Source organism: Stenella coeruleoalba, assembly GCF_951394435.1.
Source record: "Stenella coeruleoalba genome assembly, chromosome: 4".
Classification (NCBI taxonomy): Eukaryota; Metazoa; Chordata; class Mammalia; order Artiodactyla; family Delphinidae; genus Stenella; species Stenella coeruleoalba.
Genome location: NC_137149.1, coordinates 65,523,338 through 65,547,254, shown reverse-complemented (window position 1 = coordinate 65,547,254; position 23,917 = coordinate 65,523,338). Strand labels below are relative to the sequence as shown.

The 23,917-nt window shown below is 42.0% G+C and overlaps 1 pseudogene across 1 annotated transcript; it reads left to right on the top strand.

Annotated features, from left to right (window-relative positions):
* Positions 1-23,917, top strand: LOC307185487 (olfactory receptor 5M8-like; annotated as a pseudogene). The gene is made up of 3 exons: positions 1-352; positions 23,105-23,573; positions 23,646-23,917. The product of its transcript is annotated as an olfactory receptor 5M8-like (transcript).

Here is a 23,917-nt window from a genome sequence, read left to right as displayed (position 1 = left end):
ATGTTGCGAATCCCTAAATTCATCCGCGCCCCCACCCCACCTCCACCCCGGACAGCACAGACTCCCTTGGGGCTCCTCTTCAGGGAGAGTAGGAAGGCCTTTCAGACGCCCCGCTTCCCCTCTTGTCCTTGGATTCGGGCCGCTGCGGCGACGATTCGTGCAGATGGTCCCCGCGGCCAAGGTGACTTCCTCGCGCCCGCTTGCCAGCCCCACCTCGTCGAACAGCATCCCGCCATCTGCGCATCCGAACCGCGCACAGTTGCAGCTCGCAACCTGAATCTGTGCAGCCACTCGGCCCTGAAAGATGCCCTATACATGAAATGCCTTTTCATCCTCAAACTCTGCAAACGATGTCACATAACTCGCAACTCTTCCCTTTTTTTCTCTCTTGACACCCCAACCGGCATTTTCTTCCACCAGCTTTTACTGAACTTTTTGGCACTGCTTTGGATTGGAGTCAATTGCAGTCCACGCAAATGGCTGCAGAGAGATCTACCCAGCAAGGAAAAGAGGCGCACACAAGTTTGCAGAAGTGTCTCTGCATTTCTGTTTGATCCGAAATGGACGCACATCCTGTATGGTGGATGGACTGTATATTGATGATTCCATTCTTCTCGCAGTTTAGACATCTCTGTTGGGATTTTTTGTTTATTTGTTTTTTATTTTAAAAGGCACAAACTATAGATATTAGTTGAATGTTGAGGCTTTAACTTTTTTGGTGTCTTTCTACAACTGTGTTCTGTGACTCAATTGTATCGTGTTAATATCAGTACAGACCGTCTCCTCTACGTGACCGTATAATGTTTTTCTCTTCTTGTAGTCTCTATGGTGTGTCTTTATGGAATAATAAGGTTCTCACGGGTTCAATTCCTTTGTGTTTAGAGAGACCACGGTTCAGACAATGGTATATATTTTTGTTATCAGGTGCATGTCTGTCTGATTTCTTTTTTATTTTTTCCTTCTTGTTGGACTATGTTTGTGAACATAAGCGTCATAAGTTATGTTTCAGATTTTCGAATTTATTTATATGTGTTAAATGAATGCTTCTATTTAAAAGGGAAATATTTCTACATGTGCATATAGTTTTCCAAGAGTGTACCATTAACTTGATTGTTGATAATAAAAACAAAAAGCAAGTCTAGCAACTGAACTATTCCGACCTTTTCTTGACTCATTTTTGCTTGACTTTTTTAAAAAAGTTAATTTAAAAACGATAACGGAGGACAGAGGAAATTGTACAGAATATCTAGAAGCCGCTGCGGCTCTGGAAACCTAGGTGGGTTGGCGAATCTAAGTTCATGCGGCTAAATCCAGCCAATATAAAATTGAGTGCTTGGGACAGCAGGCGGGATTCTTCTGGTCCATTTTTATTTCTTTCCCAGTCACAGAGCACAAAAGAAGACGAGGGCGTTGATAAAAGTGCTCAGATCCGTGCCTAGGCTGCGGCTCCGGCTCCGAGGACTCGGTAACCGAGGAAGCAGGGTTAGGCAGCCTTCTAATTCCCAGCTTTGACAAGCACTCGAAAGTGCGGCGTGCAGGCGCCTTCGGGACCGATGGCGTCCGGGGAGGGCCAGGCGGTCCAGCCTCCTTAAGCCCCCAAAACTGCTGGCACCCAGAGACACCAGGGTGGGTGGGTGTGGTCTTTGCGTGGACGGGTGCATCTGGAAGGCACCAGCCGGAGAGCAGCTCTGCCATGTTGGTATGTTTGGAGAAATAACATCTACAACAACTGGAATTAGCGAGCACTTGCCTGTACTAGGTTGTGTTCTCCATACATTATCTCATCTACCCCTCAAAACAACCTCAGGAAGCAGGTGCAATTCCTATCCCTATTTTCTTTTAAACAGATGAGGAAGCTGAGGCAACAGAGAGGTTAACTTGCCCAAGAGGTTCTCGTGTATGAGGGATGGGGCCAGTCTTTGAGCCCAAGAAATCTGATTCCAGAGCCTGCCCTTTAACTATACCGGTGGTTCCCAAAGTGTGGTCCCTGGACCAGCGGCCTCAGCATCACCTGGGAACTTGTTAGACCCACGAATTCTTAGACCCCCATCTGAGACCTACTGAATCAGAAACTCTGGGAGTGAGGCCCAGCCATCTGTGTTTCACAAGCCCTATAGAGGATATGAGAACCACTGAACTACACTATAATAAACCCAAATGGGAAGGTTCCAGCATTGGAACTGCATTGGGAACAGGTGTGTTTGTGCATGGTGGGGATGGGAGCAGTTCTGGAAGCTTCAGTGACACCCTTTGGGAAAGAAGGAATCATCACCACAGACCCAAGATGGAATTCTGCCTCCTTCTTGGACTGTTCGGCTGGGTCAACTTCTTCAAGCAGTTGCCCGTGTGGACTTTTGGTACTTACCTTGGTACCTTTCTGGTTGGGCTCTATCAATGGAGGAGCCAGCTTCCCTCATTTGAGTGGAGGCCACAGTCTGCCAACTCTGGTCTAAGGATTAGCAGCTGATCTGGTTTGAATTTATCAGAGCTTCTCACTTTAAGAATCCAAATATAGTGTGCATCAGATTAGGCAGGTTCACCAAAAAATTTGAAACCTTTGGGTCTTATCAAACTTCCAATCGTTTTTCTAAAAAACTTTTAAATAGTCTTTAAAAAATCTGTCTCTAAATGGCCTTCAGTAAATTCTCCAAGACAGCATTCCATAAACAATGGCATTAATTGTGCTGGTCTAAAATGCCAGCAATTTCCAGATCCCTGAGACCCCAGTCTTCAGTTGTAAATATAACTTAGAAGGTCTGGAAGAGGCAAAAAGAAGGGCAGGAACCTATTGACAAAAAGGGCATTCAAAGCCCAGGTAACCCAGTCCTGGCCTTGACTGGAGGAAAATTAGCCTTCCTCTGGGCATTGAGGGCTGCCAGGTAAGCCTCTGTGAGCTGCTATCAGGACAGTGGGACGGGCATTCTGGAGAAGGCAAGACCAGGAGAGAGAAAGAAAACAATAAGGAGAGAGAGGGAAGAAGAGAGATGGAGAAAGAAGAGGAAAAACAAATAGCCAACGAAGAGTTTTTGGAAACCCCAGGGAGGGCCCTAGAAATCCTTTCAGATTTGGCTAAACTCGATAAGCTTCCCCAAATTCCCTTCTCCTGGCCGTGACCTGCTTTGAGCAACTTATCTCCAGGACAAGGGAAACTTTGGAATATGGTGAGGAACACATGCTTCCCTCTCTCCACGCCCCCTCCCCACCAGCTTCCCAGAAGACTGTATTTTAAATATCTGGAAGCATCCAGCTCTAGTATTTCAAATATCAACTTCTTTTTACTTTGGGTCACCTCTGCCTCTGGTCAAAAAGCGAACTGTCTGGAGGCAAGCTTATGATCAAATGCAGAATAATGCTCCTGAAATATGATGGAATCTAGTGGCAGGACACTATGTCTCTTGTGTTGTGTCATTTCCTTGGAGCCCTGCACAGTGTGAACAAGCTCACTTTCACTTTTCCTCTCCTAAGGAATTTACATTTTGGCTCATCAAGACATCCCTTTTCCTGGCAACTCCGGGACCACATGTGACTTCACAAAACCTGCATGAGTTACTGCCAGACAGCCCTCTCTAGGCCAAGTCTCCTTCGCCATGGCCGAGTACAGGGAACCAGAGAGTGGTTTCAGGGGGGAGCCCATAACTCAGCAAACAGTAGCTGTCTGCTACTCACCTCATGTCCTTACAAAGACGGCATCTGACTAGATAGAGATGGCCCTCAATCCAGGGAAAGGAACTCTGTGACCTTGGACAGCAAATAATTAATCCCTCTGAGCCTGATTCATTAACCATGAATGTGAATAATAGTACAGACTTGTGAGGTTGTTGGGGGGATTACATAAGATGTCCAGTAAGTACCTGGCAGAGCAGGGAGTTTTCAGCAAATGTCAAATATTATTTTTAACATTATTTTATTATGTAACTCCTGGATTCTGTCTTAATCTCCCTAGCTCAAGCCTCAGAAGATTAAAAAGATCCCTCAGTTGTCACTTATGTCAATGGCCCAGGAACAGAGTGTGAGAGAATATGCAAAGTGGAATTGGAGAACTTTGCTGAGGGTGACAGTTAACAGCCTAGAATCAGCCAAAGGCTGACAAGTAATAACTACTAATATTTATTGAGTGCTTATTATATGCCAGGCACTTTTAAGCTGACAAGCTTTAAAGCATTCAATCCTCACAACTACCCTACTGGAAAAGTGCTATTCCCACTTTTTTTTTTTTTCTTAGGAGGAAACTGAGGCATAGAGGGGTAAGGTAACATGCCCAGGTCACACAGCTGGTAGTAATGCAGCAGGGATCCAACCCCAACTGGTTTGTCTCCCAAGCCCATGCACCTTAACAACTGTTCTTTACAGTCTCTGCAAAGGGATGAATTCATTTTAGCCCATGAGGTCCTATACTGCCAGACCTGGGAAGAGATCTCCCCTTGCAAAAAGGACTCTGAAAGGTAGGTGAGAGCTAGAAAGGGCATCAGAAAGAGCAGGACTGGGATGGGAATCCCAACCAGATTCAGAATGAAGTCCAGGGCCTGAAAGGGGGCGGGCTTTGGGATCCCCACAAGGAGGGAGAATGTTTTCTGCAAGGCAACACATCTACGGTTCATAGTCTCTCTCTGGTAAGTGAACAAGGCAATGAGTGGCCGGAGGCATGGCACGTGAAAGGGGAAAGAACAGTTAACGCTGATGAACCGTGGAGTGTTGGTAGGTAGACAGGAATGGATGTCAGGAATAGATGTCAACCTCTAGTCTCATTTATCACCACCATGACAGACAAACCAAATGGCACAAATGACAAAGCCCACCTGAATCCTTCATTGTTCAGCCTTAATTTCAGAGTGGCCGCTCACAACTCTCTGTAGACAATAAAACCAAATGCCTTCACTCGCTAGTACTTCCATATTGGAAAGCCAAGTACAGAGGTCAGACCAATAGGCAGGTTGTCTGAAGATGGTCCGTGACTATGTTCCCATCACCACAGTAGACATCTTGGGTAGTGCTAGACTTGGCTTCACTCAGGAGTTCTTAACCTTGGGCTCATGGATTGAATTCAAGGAGGAGAGAAAAAAATACATATATATATATTTTCATTAATCTCTACCTGAAATTTGGCATTTTTTCAATGATGAATGTAGGCAACGAAGCCACAGTAGTAGTATTAGTACCTATGACTGTCACCAGTGAAATCACAGATACTTTCATTTCGTGTTAGAGGTTTTGAAATTATCTCAATAGGTCATTTGCATTCATCATTAATTTGAAATTATGGTAATTATTAAACCAGCTACTAGATCTTGTTACTTAATACATTAATAAAGACGCACATACATGATTACAGCACCAATTTGTTTTAAAACGTTTTTCGTAATTTTATTTTAATTGGCTTCTTTTGTAATCCTATGCATTTTATTTTTTTACATTTAAAAACGTTATCTTGAGAGGGGTTCATGGGCATCACAAGCTGCCAAGGGTTCTGTGGTGCGTGCACACGTGTGCTCGCGCGCGCGCGCGCACGCACACACACACACACACACACACACACACACACACACACACACACAAGCTAGGAGCTCCTGGCTAATTGATGAGAGCAGGGTATTCCACCCCACTGCAAAGCTCTGACTTTAAGAATCTCTCATCAAGACCAGAGCATGTAATCATTTTACTCTACAGGTGGAAGAAATATTAGCCAAGTCCTATAACATGCTCCTTTAAAGGACAAAATAAAATAAAACAAGCCCCCAAAGCTGGACAAAGAAAACTCCAGGATTTTAAAGACCACTGCTACGTGGAGGTGACAGACAACACAGGAGAGCAGGAGGTGATTAAAAGGTTTCAACAGGATTTGAACATCCTCATCATATTTGTTGAGTATCTGCATGGGCCGGGCACTGTGCTGGGTGCACCACGGCGCAGCCCCTATGATGAAGGTGGTGCTTTCCTTCTATTACACTACTGAAATCCAAAGCCATTGAGTCACATGTCCAAGTCACACCACTAATAATGGTAGAGCCAGAATGCAACCCACAGCCCTGAGTCTTAGCCAATAGGCTAAAAAGCTTAAAAAAAATGAGAAAAGGAATTCTTCATCTTCTGGGCTGTCACTCACTTTATCTTTTGTCTGAACCTGAAGCTATTTAGTTTGTTAAAATACCCCGAGGCCAAGTGATTGAACAACGATGTTACTTTAGCCTTGCATTTGATGTCAAAGACCTCCCTCTGGGGAGAGTCAGACATCAAGGGGGAAATAAAGTCTTCTTACCTGGACATAATTTCATTAGGGAACCAAGTGGATGACTGTTTGCTATTTGCTATCCAATGATTTAAGGGGCGATTTTCAGAACAGGAAGAGTCTGAGTGTAAAATTTAATTTCTTTAAGGCCCTAGAGGCATGGCTACCTCGGACAAAAGTGAAGTGTAAACCTGCTTTGTCTGAGGCATAAGATATTGTGCTTTTGGAGTATTTACTATGTGTTAGGTACTTGGCTAACTGTTTAGCATTTGTTATGCATTATGACCTTTCAAAATTCCTAAGGTAGATAATATTGTTCTCATTTTTAAAAATCCAAGTAACAGAGAGGCCGAGCAAATTGCTTAAGACCCCAGAGCTGGTAAGCGCAAGAGCTGAGCTCCAAATCAATGTCCCTTTGATTCCAAAGCCCTGATCAATCTCCGAGAGGTCCCAGAGTCCAGAGGAATCACTGAGGCAATAGCCTAGAACCCAGCACTGCCCTTAGCCTGCCTGCTGACACCTTAAGCCAATGTTAAAAAGGATAGAGAGCGTTATGAAAATGTTCTGGAATTTATACTGATGATGGCTATACAACTTTGTGAATATACTAAAACCCACCTAACTGTACAGGTTAAAAGAGTGAATTTTATGTTATGTGAATCATATCTCGATTTTTTAATTGAACAAATTTGACATGTAATGTATAAATTTAAGGTGTATAGCTGTGTTACTTTGATACATTTATATATTGTAATATGATTGCTGATATAGTGATATTTATCACATTATATATAGTACAGTATTATTGTCTATATTCATTACACTGTGCATTAGATCTCTATGGTTCATTTTCTTTACAAGTTTGTACCCTTAAACACCATTGCCCTTAACCTCCTCCCCGCCGATTCCCTGGTAACCACCATTTTACTCTGTTTTTAAGGTTTTACTTTTTTAAATTCCACATTAAGTGATATCATATGGTACTTGCCTTTCTCTGTCTGACATCTTGCTTAGCTTAACGTGTTCAAGGTCCAACCATGTTGTCACAAATGGCAGGATGCCCTGCTTTCTCATGGCTGAATAATATTCCATTGCAGGGCTTCCCTGGTGGCACAGTGGTTAAGAATCCGCCTGCCAATGCAGGGGACAAGGGTTCAAGCCCTGATTAAGGAAGATCCCACATGCCGCGGGGCAACTAAGCCCGTGCGCCACAACTACAGAGCCTGCGCTCTAGAACCCGTGAGCCACAACTACTGAGCCCTCGAGCCACAACTACTGGAGCCCGTGCTCTGCAACAAGAGAAGCCCCCGCAATGAGAAGCCTGCACACCACAACCAAGAGTAGCCCCCGCTCACCGCAACTAGAGAAAGCCCACGTGTAGCAACAAAGACCCAAAGCAGCCAAAAAAAAAAAAAATTTTTCTTTAAAGCAGAGACTAATACAGGAAACCCATGTCTTGTCTTCCTCTGTGATATCCTTGATTTCTTGCAGGTATAATTCATATACACCTTCATCTTAGTCTTAAGTCAGAGCAACATAAATTAACAAAGGGGAGAGAGAGTGAAAAATATGACCATTTTCTTAAGCAATTATCCTTTTTTTTTTTTTAAAGTCTAGTGAATGTATGTTCTCTAGTATTGATTTTAAAACAAAATGGGCAAAAAATTCTTAAGCTGAAACCTTACACTGTAGTAATTTTTTCAATCTAATCATTGAAAGTCCAGAGAACTGTTAAAATAATCAGATATTTAACCATCCCTATACCTGACCATATATTCAAAAAGTCATGCATGGAAACTTCCTTCTAGGGGCACTCTTGCCTTCTATTGAAGGAAAATAAGTCAAATTTAAAGGATATTTGAAAATGTCTGTGGGCATTCATTCACTTATGCTGAGATTTTCTTCAAGTTCATTGAAACATCTTAAACAAGTCATTTCTTGAAAATTCACAAAAGGCTAAAATTTCAGTACACGTTTATTAGCAGAAATTAGGGTATCCCACCTGAAAGGTTATTTCATGTTTTGTTGTAAGGTCTTTTGAGACGTATAGATGATGTTAGGATATGAGTTTGCAAGAAGACAAAAGTTGCATTTTAGGAGTTGATTTTCTGGCCTTAAGACAATTGGGCCTTTTTGTTAACCCAGGATTCTCCTGCTTAGAAAGTTTCTACTTAGAAGGAGAGAACCACATCTAGATGATAACCCTGTAGTTACTTGCTTTTTGGTGGGACGTCCTTCAGCACTGTTAGCACTAAGATTGGTTAGGACTAGTTTCCATGTCATTCACACCTACTTGCTGAAAAAGTAGTTTGTGATAAGTAATAGAATCATATCTGAATAATTCAGTGATTTCAAAGTTTTAAAAAATTCAGTGATTTCAAAGTTTTAAAAAATAGGTAATGCACACACAAGGTAGAAGTTCAAATGAGTTATAGGGGTCAGTGAAAAGTATATCTTCTTCCTACCTCTGCCCCCTCAAAGTTACCAGACTTAGTAGTTTCTTTTGTATCTTTCTTAAGTATAATGGGACGGCTTACCTAATTTCTGTACTTTTTAAAAAGAGTCAACATATATCCCAAAGGTCACTCCCTATCAAAATCTGTTGATCTGCCTTATTTTTAATGGCTTTGTAGTATTTGGTTTCCCAAAAGGAATGCAACGCAGTTCCTACGCTCCTAATGGCTCCTTGAATAGAAAGGAAGAACGTGACAAGAGACTGCTAATTCTAGCTAATAAGTATTCTCCTCTTCTTCCAGTTAGTGAAAGAACCCCTTGACTTTTTGACTGGCTGCGACATGGGCATCCAGATAGAGGTTACATTTCCCAGCCTCCCTTGAACCTAGACATGGCCATATGCCTAGGTTCTAGCCAACAGGATGAGAGCTGAAGGGATCTGTGCCACTTCTAGTCATGCCCTTTAAAGAAAGCTGCTTGCTGTCAACCTCTTTTCCTTTTGCTATGTGATAGAATGTAGATGTGGTGGTGAAATAGAAGGTTCCTGAGCCCATGGACCAGTTCTTAGAGTAGAACCCACCCTATTATCCTCTATCAATTTTTACAGAGAAATAAATAAACTATTACACCAGCAATTGTTTGGTTTGTGTTAAACAACTGAACCACTATCTTGATAAATAAGAGTTGCCCTTGATATTTGTGCTGAACGTAGAGTAGGACTCACCAGATGGATGGGGGTGTGAGAATGACATTCCAGGCTGTTACATGTACAAGGTTGGATAGACTTAAATCCTTTTTTAAAAGAGCCAGTAAGTGGCAGATGGATTAGATAATTCAGGTCTGTTGTCATCAAAGTCCATAATCATTTCACAGCACCATTAGTATGATATCCATTTAAGGTTTTTATTTTCCCCTGGAATACATTGATGGACTTGGGTATTACCCATATGAATTGCCTAATTTGTCTGTGATTCACTGGGAAATCCCAGAACAGGTTTTTCCAGTAGAATGACGTGAAAACCAGTCCTAACCAATCTTAGTGCTAACAGTGCTGAAGGACAGTCCCTCAAAGAGAAAGTAACCACAGGGTTATCATCTAGATGTGGTTCTCTCCTTCTATGTAGAAACGTTCTGAGCAGGAGAATCCTGGTTAACAGAAAGACCCAATTGTCTTAAGGCCAAAAAATCAATTCCTCAAAATGCAACTTGTGTCTTCTTGCAAAAACATATATACAAGCATCATCTATACTTCTCAAAACACCTTACAAGGAGACATGAAGCAGCCTTCCCAAAGACTTGATTAAGTGCCCAGTAAATAACCTCCTTGCAGCAGGTCTAGAAACATGTTTTACTTCATGACAAAGGAAACCCACTACTAACGGCCAATAATAATAATAACACTTAACTTCTATGCAGGATTTATCATGTGCTAGAAACCGTGCTAAGCACTTTACATGTGTTATCTCATTTATCTTGGCGGCTACCTTATGACATGGGTACTATGATTATTCCATTTTAGAGATAAGGAAACCAGGATTTAAAAGAGATTAAATAGCTTATTCAAGTTCCCACAGTTGGTAAGCAGCAGAACTGGAATTTGATTTGAACTCAAATCAGCCTGATTCCAGAGACCACTCTGCTCTACTGTACCTGGTTATACACAGCACTCTTGTGCTTACTCATGCTTTTAGAGCATAAAAGCTTCCTCATGAAGGACCCTCTCCCTGTAAGGGTCATGATGGGGCACAAGGCAGTATTTGTGCACAGTTTTGTGTGTGATTAAATATTCAAGAGCATTTTGTTGCTGTGTGCATTCTAAACCACATCCTTCTGCCAGCGAATGCTTACTTAGTGTTTACCTGTGCCAGGTGCCTACTGGACCTGAGGAGTTGGAACAGGAAGGATTCCATGGTGCTCTGGAAGTGGGTGAGATCCCATGGGGTCTACTTTGGGTGCTCCTCTCCCTGTCCATCACTTCTCTTTCAGGTAGCCTTCTTCAGAGCCCAATTCACAGGAACATCACCAGAAGCAGCCATAAGGGCTTGAGTTTAGGAGGTGGCCCCCAAATGACAAGGACTACATCATTAGGTCTTCCCTCTTTATGACCTTCTCCTAGGAGCAGAGGGTCAATGCCTCTTCCCCAGCTCAGTGCCCACGTCACCATCTCATTTTGGTAAACATTACAGTAGACTGATTCAGGGTTGCTAACACTTTCCATTCTGAGCCTGGAGACATCTGTTGCAGGTGATAAATGGATTGTACTTAACCAAAGCCCAACAATGTCCCAAGAAACTAACCGATAGGTCCACAACCTGCTGTGCGGCCCAATTGAATCAGAGAATGAGCTATTTCATTTAGTTCTCACAGCAATCTTATAGATAGGTATTATTACTCCCATTTTCCAGATGTATAAACTGAGGCTTAGAGGGGGATGCAAAACTTTCAAGAGATTGCTGCTGTGGAAACTTGCATTTAAAACCCCATGCACTTTATTCAATGTTTCTGCTGCCTCCATTGAACCTATGTTTGGAATGGAAAAAAGTATAGGAATGAGTTACACATTCAGGGAACACATGACATCCTTTGCCGCAGTCCCTTTGGCTATTTTAAACAAGGAAAATACACATGAAAATACCCATGTCCCCCAGCCCCAACTACAGCTGGGTGCAGAAGCGCGTTCTGAGACCCCTGGTTGTTATTGAACAAGAGCCCTGCGGGAGTTAAACATCAGCTCTGAGCCCACTCAGACCTGGAGGAGCCAGGCCAGACCCCAGAGTGTCAGAATGATCCGTTCTTTTCCCTGCAGCAGGATCATTTCCAACCACAGCCAGGGACGGCCGAGGCATTAGCAAGCCTGCAACATCAAAACGGCCAGATCAATTCGCAGAAGCACTTCTAAGAGAAACAAATCAATAAGTTCCTTCCCCTAAAGATTGATAACATCATCAGGAAGCAACAGATGCATTTTAGGGCACCATACACAGTGCCAGGGAGGTGAGGTCCCTGTGCTACGGTTCTGCCTCTGGAAAAGCAATTGTAAATCAGCGGCCGAACATCAGTGCCTGCCACCCCTGTCACAACAATGAAAGCTGACGTTCTCAATGCACTTGGCAGGTTTCGAGGTGCCGTCACATACTTTGTCTCTTTGGATTAAGACCCTACAAGGGGGATGTTACTGTCCCCATTTCATGGATGAGATTCAGTAAAACTGAACTGCCCAACTGGTTTAAAGCCATGATTATTTATAACCAAGCTGAGACTTGAATCTTCTGCCTTGGAACCCCATGTTCTGCCTCCTTGCCTAGTGTTCCCCAAACTTCATTCACTTTTTACCACCTTCACAATTTTGCACACATCAGAGAACCTCCTGTGTAACTTTTCTTTTTCTTTTCATTAACCTAGTTTTCTTTACCTAAATAAATTGATGTTAAAAGGAAATTTCTTGTTACTAATATAAATGAAAACGGTATGATTAACTGTAACTAGAAATCATAAAAAATTGCATGATCTTTGAAAGGAAAAAACCATGTCTGCCTGTGTCTTAACCTTCACAGACCACACTCTGTGAACACAATATTATACTGCAGAACTTTATGAGCAATAAGAATGTAGTAATTTTAAGTTCTGAGGTCCTAAAACGTGAACTCTGTTTAAGTGAGCTGTGTTATTTTTTTGCCAAAATCGATAGAACAAGATTCACTTTATCTCAACAATAATAAAGGATTTAGGGTTTTAGGGCAAATAAAAGAAGTTTTGTCTCCCCTCTCGCTTCCAGAGGCCTCACCCCTGGTACTGGCCCAGGGGAATGGAGGTGTTCGAAAGCGTAAATCAAGATGAGTTTCCTGAAACCTGTAGAATAGAGATGAAAAATTCCAAATTTTACTATTTAAACAAATAAAAATCAGATCGGTGTCCTATGCGTACGGAACAGGAATTAACTACCCTTCTAATTAAAATATCAGGAGAAGAAGCAAGGATTAAATGGAAAAATGTGTAACTTCACCCCGGAGATTAACCTATCTTTTAAATTTGTTTAAGACCCATTTACATCCTATCGTCAGTCCCGACTCCTAAGTGTTCTCCACTGCCTGTCCTCAAAATGTATCAATCCCCTCCCATCGCTTTACTTGGACCTGCCTTCAATTAGCATCCTCACTGAAGTGGTCTGAGCTCAGCAGCCCGCCTCATCCTCATCCCCCATTGTTGACCCGTGCTACTGTAATGGCCTCCTCATTCGGTACCTCCCTTCCAGGCTAATCCCTTCCAATTCATCCTCCACAAGTTGCCTGCATCATCTTTCCAAGATATAGATCTCCGTCACCCCACACGGCACTGAACGTATTTAGTGGCTCCCTGTTGCTATAGAATCAAGTCTAAATTCCTAAATCCCACAAGGCCCTTCTTGAGGCAATACTTACAAACATCTCTTTTTTGCCTAACCTTCTAAGCATTGCCCCTCGAAGCATCTAATTTAAAGGGATATGGTTTATTTGTAACGTTAGAACTTAATGCTTGATTACATCCCTCCCTTTTCTCTAATGTTTTTTTGCCACCTCCTTAAACTTCTCTGACAGAGTCCAGAAGACACTCAACAAGTAACTTGCTGATGGATCTGTAGAGAAGAGGAGTAGTTTGCACCTCTGGGCCAGGTGTTTTAATGTGAGCGATGCTAAAGAAACACAGAAAAATCATTTGCAGATTCATGAATTATTTATAGATTTCTACTTCCCTTCCAAAAGGTAATTCTTTAAAAACAAAGTTTATTCATCGGTTACTTCCTTTCAGTAAGTGAAAATGCTGAGTGAAATTTCGTTCTTGGTATGAAATGCAAGACTTTAGAAATTCAAATATATATTTAGGAAAGCATACATTTTCATCTATTAACTGAGAATGACTGAAGCAGAAGCAATTACCAGTTTGAGGAGAAGTATAAACTTCAGCATAATTCACGAGCTGGTCCATTTTTCTTTCTTCAAGCATCAGTCTGGGTTTGGTATGCAATCAGCCCACACGTACCTTAAGTACATTCTACTTTATGCTGCCTTGCCTTACAGAGTCAGTGGATTCATTATAAATCCATTCTTCTACTCAGCAAACACTGAGTGTCTACTCTGGGCCAGGCACATTCTGAAAGACGGGATCATTTGACACAAATGGTTGGCATATCTAGTATCACAGATCTTTGCTTTAATCCAGAGGTAATCTGAAATGTTTAGTGTAGGTAGTTTTGCAAGTTCTGTTATAGAAACGATGGCAATATGCATGGTAAATTATGTAAATCTGTCACCTCCTTTTGCTCCTCTTGACCACAAACAACAGCCCTCCACATCTGTATCCTGCTTCACATTAATAATTTCATCACACAAGAAATCCTGCATAATCCCTGCTTTTCATGTGGGAAAACTCAGACATATATATTAAGTGACCTGTTTGTGGTCCGACTACAAATTCCTGTGCAAGTGTGAGCTCAGGGTGGGGCATGGAGATGGGTAGGAGTAGGACAGGGTGAAGATGGAGAACAAGAGAGGAGAATGAAGTGACAAGAAACATGGACTTACTTTGATTGAGTGCCCACTGCATGCCCGGCACCCGGCACACCCTAGTTCATTCGGCCCTCATAGGGCTTTGTGGTAAATACTATTCTCTCTCGTTTTACAGCTGTAGAGACTGGTTGTACAGATTGTAATCAGGGAACCAGTCTACAAACCTGTTGTTTCCACTTTTCCAAGCTAGTACCAGGGCCTTCTGGTCCCAAATCCAGTGTTCTTCCCACTCCATCACACTCGTATCCCAGCTGGAAGAAGAATTCGGTGGTCTGAAGATGCCCTTGGGTGACTATCTATTAGATGAATTCCGGCTTTCCCACATGTTGATTTCCTAAAGTCTTGTTTGCATTGTTTTGGACACATAACTTGAGCCTCTCTTCCTCATGAGCTCAGCCTTCTTCTCCTCTAGCAAAATAAACATCTCCCACAGGGGTCATATTCACTGATGTTAGAGGTCTTAGAAATCTGACTCAATCTCAAGTTTTCTGTATCTAAAGCAAGATTTCTTTTTTTTTTTAAATTTAATTTAATTTATTTTTTTATACAGCAGGTTCTTATTAGTTATCAATTTTATACATATTAGTGTATATATGTCAATCCCAATCTCCCAATTCATCACAAGCAAGATTTCAAAAGGAAAATAAAGATGAGGTTCAGTAGCTTCTGTCCATTGCACTTCTGTCTTTATTTTGGAGTGGATTCAGTGGCTGAGGAAGGCCACTGGATGTTCGACTTCTGGCCAGGGGTGTTCTCCAAATTATCAACAATCAGCATCAATTAAATGGCTTATCCAGCAGAGAGGGTTCAATCTCTCGGGTCTCTCTCTGTGCCAGGCATTAATCCTTTAGCTGCTGGACCATGGAAGAAGTCTGAGGATCCCAGGAGAGGAGTTGGCATGGCCAGGCTTGCAGGCAGGCATTTAGGAGATCTTAGAGGAGGGATTCTTTCCCAAGCGGTGCGGCTATATTTTAGTATTTTAACAACCAGTGCAGCCATATTGGTGCTTGCTGACCATTGGCCCTGCTTCTGGCCCTCTTCCCAACCTCAGAGCTCCTGACCCCACTGTCCTCAGCAGGTGACTTCCCTATACTGGGCTGGTGTTGCTTCTAAAGAGGTGGGGAGAAAAGGGGTTACAACTTGAAAAGTCGTTCAGTCTTTTTTTGGCCTCCTAGCTCATCTGCATGCCTTGGGGAATAATGGTTTACGGCAGTGACTGCTGCCATTTGCCAATATTCATTCTTCTCTTCCTACAATAACCCAACTTGGGTTTTAGCTGGGTACACGTCTGCCCAGCTTCACACTACATTTCCCACAATTCCTTGAATCTCAGTGTGATCATTTGTCTGTTGTAGCCAATAGAATTGTACTACTTTCAAAATATGCCTTTAAAAGAAATGAGTGAGGGCTTCCCTGCTGGCACAGTGGTTAAGAACCCGCCTGCCAATGCAGGGGACACGAGTTTGAGCCCTGGTCCAGGAAGGTCCCACGTGCTGTGGAGCAGCTAAGCCAGTGCGCCACAACTACTGAACCTGCGCTCTAGAGCCCGCGAGCCACAACTACTGAGCCCATGTGCCACAACTACTGAGCCCACATGCCACAACCACCGAAGCCCACGTGCCTAGAGCCTGTGCTCCGCAGCAAGAGAAGGCACTGAAATGAGAAGCCTGTGCACTGCAATGAAGAGTAGCCCCTGCTTGCCACAACTAGAGAAAGCCCGCACGCAGCAACAAAGACCCAACACAGCCAAAAATAAATAAATAAATTAAAAAAAAATAAAAGAAATGAGTGAACCCTTCTTTTCCCTTTGTTCTTTCTAATGGCTGGGATGCATGCAAAAGAGAAGGTAGCCAGAGAGGAGCTGCACTTGAGGACGGCAGATCTGCTCTGCTAGCCAGGACTCCTTGGCTCTGGACCATTACACGGGCAAGAAATATTAAGCTCTTCTTGTTTAAGCTACACTATATTGGGGGACCTTTGTTTTAGCAGCTCAGACTCTACCCTAACAAATACTGCTCATTGGTTGTATCATTAGTTGGTTGGGTTTCCATAACTTACTACCTTTGAAAACAGAGGAAGGGGAGAGTGGGTAAAAAAGGCACAACATTATACTGATATTAAGGCTGTAAGGTAAAAAAAAAAAAAAATACAAATTGCCTTAAGAGAACTGAAAGACATTCTGTGGACAAAGGATGGATCATATGGGGAAACTGTCGAGAGAAGAGGTTGCAGAGATTAGACTTAGAGGCCGTGTTCGGTGACTTTATTTTGAGTCCAGGCAGACTCACTGAAGTTTTGAGTAAGAAAGTAACACGATCCAATGTCTATTTTAGAAAGACTGCCCTGGAGCATGGAGAATGGATTGGGGTTGTGAGGTCGGCGGTGGGGAGGCAAAATTAGAGACTGGGACACCAGGTATGAGGCTGTGGTGGTAAACTGGGTGAGAAATAATGATGGGCTAAACTAAACAAGAGAAAAGTAGGCAAAAGGAGAGACATTAGGAAGTGGAATCCTTGAGATCGGAGGTAAATGATTGGGGTGGGTTGGTAGAGGAGAGAAGGAGTTTAGGATGATGCCAGGTTTCCAGTTTGTGTGGTGGTTTGCAGTGTTCTGAAGAGGGTGTCCTGGCAAACAATAGAAATGGATAAAGCTAGTCCGCAGTGTCTCCCACTGTCTCTCATTCATCTTATACCCTCTCTCCTTCACTCATTTCTTCCCCATGGTCCTGGCTGTGGATCCTATTTCTGCCCTTTTCCAGACATGCCTTTCAGAAGTGGTTTCCCAGTCTTTTCACTAAGGACTCCTTTGAGTCAATCCCGTATGTACCCCAAATTTTGAAACATTTTTTTCCCACACGTTACCCATGTCCATCACTTTAAAATGGCCTTGGCCCATTTCCAAGGCCAATTGTAAACCAGACACCACCGTTCACATCGGAAACCACAGCTATCAGATGAGGCTGCTGGTACCGCCCACCCACTTCAAAAATGCCTTGGAATTGCTCAAAAGCCAATCAGAGCTTTGGATTCACAATATCATCGCCACAGTTGAAGTCATTCAAGTAAGAAGTGGGGAATGGGACATTTTAGAGAGTCTGTGTTGCTGGAAGTCAGGTGCATGTGGGATCCTGCTAAATGTTTTGAAATACTGAACCTTGGAGAGTGTTCATTACTAACCTTTTTATTCCTAGGGCTCTGGGTTGCCATGGATTCTAGACTTTTTTCCTCCACAGTAAAGAATAAGAGTTTTAGGTCTCTTCTATGTCTAGTAATGGTTCCCCTTTCCAGTGCAAGCATTCTTATTCCACCTTGTGGGATTCTACTTGGTTTTTTTTAATTAATTAATTTATTTATTTATTTATTTATTTTTGGCTGTGTTGGGTTTTCGTTTCTGTGCAAGGGCTTTCTCTAGCTGCGGCGAGCGGGGGCCACTCTTCATCGTGGTATGGGGGCCTCTCACTGTCGCGGCCTCTCTTGCTGCGGAGAAGGGGCTCCAGACGCGCAGGCTCAGTAGTTGTGGCTCACGGGCCCAGTTGCCCCGTGGCATGTGGGATCTTCCCAGACCAGGGCTCGAACCCATGTCCCCTGCATTGGCAGGCGGATTCTCAACCACTGCGTCACCAGGGAAACCCTCTACTTGAGTTTTAATCATGGCGTCCTTCTCTAGCCACAGGGACAGACACATATCCAAGATTGAACCGATCCTAGTGCCACCGCCTCCCAACAATCGTGGTTGGTCCAAGAGGTGGGTATGTGACTCTTTGGGCCACTCATGGACTTTCCTGGGATTGATACATGGATGCTAAAAGAAAGAAGGAATCTCTCTTTTGTTGGTGTTGCTAAGCTAGGATAACATAAATGTAGATCTGTCCATATTAATCTTCCTCGGCTGTATGGAGAAAACTCATCTTCAGTAATCGAATATTGTGTCAACACCCAGAGAGAAACCGAGCTGCGAGATGAGCTGAGCAAATTCTGGTGCTGTCTGAGTTGTTGGTTCCAGACCACGTGGCCTTATTCCTGAAGCTCTCCCCTTAATCACATGAGCCCCTTTAGGTTCCTTCTCAGCTCTATGAACCAATGAGTTCTTTACTTGCTTAAGCTGGTTTGAATTGAGCTTTTGATACTTGCAGTGTTCTAATAATACACGGTCAGTTCCCAAAGCTTATTTATAACAAAATTACTACGTAAGGCCCAAGCACTCACAGATCCACGTGAATTATGTTCCTCATCTGGTTTAACATTTGCATTAGAACGAATGCTTTGATGCTCTGATGCATGTTTGAACCCATGTCTCGCCCAATTATGTTTCACCCAAGGAGGGAACAGGTTTTAGGCAGGTTAGCAAGCCAAAGGGAGAGAGATTTGCTGAGGGCACCTGGGCTGTCTGCAGACGCTCAAGTCATCTGAGGCCATGAAGCAGAGAGTCCTTCACCTGCAACCTCTACACCATCTCTAGATCCTCTCTGAGGTAGCTGGGGGCAGGGGTTAGAGCTAATGGATGTCAGGAGTTTATTTTGATGAGCTCTCTTCCAGGTCCTGGTCCTCCCATGCTGGTCCCCCCTCCACTCCTCTGCAGTAAGACATGGGTCGGTTGTCTGGTAGGTCATTCACCACTAAATAACAACTGCAACCAATACCGTCACCCTTCAGGGAAGGACACTTTGCAACTAATTACTTCCCATGAAAATACCCAAACATAATTTTGCTCATTATTAAAATTTTCCAATGACAGATTTATCTTCCCCATTAAGTAATACATTATTCTCCTACAAAACACATAGTGCACTAGAATTACTAGGCACTGCTTATATTAAATTGCTGCTTAATAAATTAAAACTCCTATGGTTATGAATAAACTAGGTCATCTGCACGTTTTGTAAATTAGTAGTTTCTTGTAGTTATTCTCTCTTGGTCAAAGCCTAAAAGAAGGGTAGAGGAAAAATGATTATCATTATTATTTTATTGTTTTCAAGCCAACTACTGCTCTCTGCACTGTAGTTTCAAATAAGCCACTCAGTCTAATATGGTAGAATCAATGTTGGGTATCCATCAGTTAGGATGAATTTTAAAGGCTATGGTCTGTAAAGTTTTAAAGTCATATTAGAAGCTAAACCTACTGGATGAATAACCAACCACAGGTCGTATTTGAAGATTCTTGAAGCAACAGGCACTGTCCAAAGTGATTTTAGTTACTGGGCGAAATGTTTTTCCTTGTTACAACTTTTGGGTGTGTTGAGAGGCTTTTCTTTCTGATTTTAGGATAAGTCAACTTCTTCTCTGACATCTTTTCAATTTGAGATGATTAATAGAGATTTTCTATAGTCATATCCAAAATGGTTGACACTATTAAAGAATCAGCTACAAGGACTTCTCAGAGTACCAAATCCTTACTTACAGAATTGTATAAGGCAAACAGATGGATGCACTTTTGTGTTTTCGTTTTTAAATTCCCCTACCCACTCAAAGGTTCACGAAGGACAGCAACCAAGCCACAATAAGACAATTGCTCCACCTTCTGGCAAAACTATGGAATTGTTTGAACCCATGTCTCACCCAACTATGTTTCTTGAAGAGTAAACATAGTGGGCGTACACTGCCTCCTAGTGCTTGTTTTTCTATAGCTGTAGCTCAGTTATTTCTACTGAGATAATTTCCCCCCTCAGAGCTATACACAGATGTTCCTTACACACATTCGTCTTTGTTGTCAGTTACCTCAGGAATCTTTTTCTTTCCTGAGCGATTCCCACCTGCCCTTCCACATAACTTTCTCCACCTCCTCTCTCTTTTTCTCACCACGTGGCAAAAAACAAAACAAATCAAAAAACCAAACAACTTTATCCTGTCTAATATATGTAAGAATAGTGCTGGTTGTAATAAGGAACACAAAAGTCAAACATTGGAACTGTAGATAACACAATAAGGAATCAGTGTCACCAGGCGCTTTGCACTGTTTCCTTCAGAATCGCTACAATAAATCCTAGGCTTACCTGTTTCTAAGTATGCCATTTAAAGTTATAGTTACTTCACATTCAGTATTTTTTCCTGTTGGCTCATTCATTTTAAAATGAATAATTTCTTCTCTATTTATTCCCCAATATATGGTAGCTCAGCTACATTAAATAGGTTAACATTATTTCTATGGGTGCCGTAGGTTACAGAGAACTAACTTTTTAGTCACAACATTCTAGAAGTCAAAGACATCTATTGAAAATATTAGTTTTTCTTATTTATTTATTTATCTATTTATATTGAGACACAATTGACATATAACATTGTGTAAGTTTAAGGTGTACAACATGTTGATTTGATACATTTATACATTGCAATATAACTACCATCAGAGTTCTAGCTAATGCCTCTATCATGTCACATAATTATCATTTCTTTTTTGTGGCGGGAACAATTAAGATCTAAACTCTTAGCAACTTTGAAGTTTATAATACAGTATTGTTGACTATAATGACTATGCTGTACATTAGATCTCCAGGACTTTTCATCTACTGGTTGCAAGTTTAGTTTGTCTTTTAGAGATACTTCTTCACAATTCCCTTGGCCTCAACTACCATGGTTAAGTATTTGTATTTAAAAAAATTAAGTTGTGCTTAAGCAATTATCAAAGTAGTAAGTATTCATAAGGAAAAGGCAAACAAAATGAATAAAATAAAAAATGAACGTCCCATCCCTTGTACCCTTCTCCATCTCTCATCAGAAAGAGTCAGGAGTTTGAAGTATTCCCTTTAGAAATTTTTTTTCTATGCAGCCACAAGCATAATTTTCTTTTTTGGAGAGAGGGAATCTATCTATCTTTTATCTCTCTATCCATCAATTATCTATCTAGTAGCTTTTTTTTCTACTCATTATGGCCATCTTTTGGTGTATAGACACAATGAAAAAAATTGAAACCTTTCCTTCGTGTTAACTACTTAAACAATTATTTCTGCTAAAAAAAAAAAAAGAAGATACATATGATACCAGTCCCTCTGAGATCAGAAAGCAGGAGGGTGGATGAAAGGAAAGGTTGTTTACCTCTGCAGGCAAGAATTCACTTGTCTAGAGCAGAAGAAAGAAACAGAAGAAATTATTTTCATTCATGGTTCAAAGCATACTGTGAAATTGGAAGGTGGTTTTCACTAAACTTTAAAGGAGTAACATCTTCTTTTAAAAAGCACTTCCTTTTAACAGAAACAGACTCACAGACATAGAGAACAGACTTGTGGTTGCCAAGGGGGAGGGGGTCTGGGGGAGGAACGGATTGGGAGTTTGGGATTATCAGATGCCAACTATTATATATAGAATGGATAAAAAACTAGGTCTGGGCTTCCCTGGTGGCTCAGTGGTTGAGAGTCCGCCTGCCGATGCAGGGGACACGGGTTCGTGCCTCAGTCCGGGAAGATCCCACATGCCGTGGAGCGGCTGGGCCCGTGAGCCATGGTTGCTGAGCCTGCGCGTCGGGAGCCTGTGCTCCGCAACGGGAGAGGCCACAACAGTGAGAGGCCCGTATATCGAAAAAAACAAAAACAAAAACAAAAAAAACAAGGTTCTACTGTATAGCACAGGGAACTATATTCAACATCCTGTGATAAGCCATAATGGAAAAGAATATGAAAAAGAATGTGTGTATATATATATATATATATATATATATATATATATATATATATAACTGAATCACTTTACTGTATGGTAGAAATTAACACAGCATTGTAAATCAACTATATGTCAATAAAATAAAATTTTATAAAGTACTTCCTTTTTTTTTTTTACATCTTTATTGGAGTATAATTGCTTTACAATGGTGTGTTAGTTTCTGCTTTATAACAAAGTGAATCAGTTATACATATACATATGTTCCCATATCTCTTCCCTCTTGTGTCTCCCTCCCTCCCACCCTCCCTATCCCACCCCTCTAGGTGGTCACAAAGCACCGAGCTGATCTCCCTGTGCTATGCAGCTGCTTCCCACTAGCTATCTATTTTACGTCTGGTAGTGTAAAGAATATAGTCAACCATGATTAGAAACTAAGTTACAAATACACATTTTCATGTGTACTGTGACTTATCCTTCTGCATCCTCAGAATGTATTTTCACACTTTGCAAGTCCACATGTTTGTACTTCTCTTAGAGAAAGACCAAAGTAGAGGTCACAGTTTGAGTATGTCCCTAAGCCAAACACCCATAGCCACATAACCAAAATGGAAACTCTCCTGATTTCCCTCAAATGCTGATTCTGACCTACAAATAAAACTTAAGTTTTCCTTCTGTTAGTGTGATCTTGCAGATTCCTATTCAATCAGCTCAAACAGGTAAGCTCGTGTAGTGCTACTACCCCACAAGGATGGTGAGTTTCTAGTAACCAATCACAATTTTTTTTTAAAATGCTCTTCCTCATTCATGTTTATAAGCTGAGCTGCCACTGCTGAGAGCCAGCTTCTTACCACTTTTGCTTTTGAAGTCTCCTTGATCATAGTTTGTTTCTTGCACAGTAAAATATTCATATCGAGTAGAGCTCTCCAGATTTTATTTATTTATTTATTTTTGCTGTACGCGGGCCTCTCACTGTTGTGGCCTCTCCCGTTGCGGAGCACAGGCTCCGGACGCGCAGGCTCAGCGGCCATGGCCCACGGGCCCAGCCGCTCCGCGGCATGTGGGATCTTCCCAGACCGGGGCAGGAACCCGCGTACCCTGCATCGGCAGGCGGACTCTCAACCACTGCGCCACCAGGGAAGCCCCCAGATTTTATTTTGACACCTCTTTATAGTAAATGTTATCTCATTCATGGGGTCTAGAAACAATTGAGACTATAGATAACTAAAGTTAGCTATACAGTCTTTTTTATGCATAAATGACGAAGACAAATGCATTTTTCTTTTCTTTTTTTTTAGACCTCGTTGGAAGCCAAGAAAATACAACGTTAAAGAAAAACTGCACAGCCGTGACTGAGTTTATTTTCCTGGGACTGACAGAGGGAGCTGAGTTGTGACCTGACTTTTTTGTCGTATTCTTAGTCATCTACCTTATTACAGAAACCGACAATGTGAGCATGATTTTGTTAATCAGAAGTGACTCAAATCTCCAATGTACTTCTTCCTCAGTCACCCCGCCTTTGTAGATCTCTGTTTTACCACCGAGGTCACTCCTAAGATGCTGGCTTATTTCGTACCCAAGAGAAAAACCATTTCCGTCATGGGCTGCTTTTTACAATTCCACTTTTTCATTGTTCTGGTAATCACAAATTATTATATGCTTACTGTGATGTTTATTACCACTGCATGGCCACCTGCAAGCCCTTGTTATATGGTAACAGAGGGTCCAGATGTGCCTGTCTCTCCCTGGTTGGTCTTCCATATATATATATATATATATAGAGAGAGAGAGAGAGAGAGAGAGAGAGAGAGACAGAGAGAGAGGGAGAGGGAGAGAGAGCTTTGCAAATAGTCTGCACAGAGCATCCTGACGCTTCATCTGTCTTTCTGTGACCCAATGAGATCAACCACTTTTACTGTGCGGACCCACCTCTCTTAGTCCTCGCCTGCTCAGATACTTATATTAAAGAAATTGCCAAAAAAAAAAAAAAAAAAAAAGAAATTTCCATGTTTGTGGAACCACACTGTCTTTTGAAACTTGAATATATTTTACAGGGCATTAAACAAAAATGTTGGAATTTTAACTCAAGTTTCTTCTTTGAAGATGTGTAA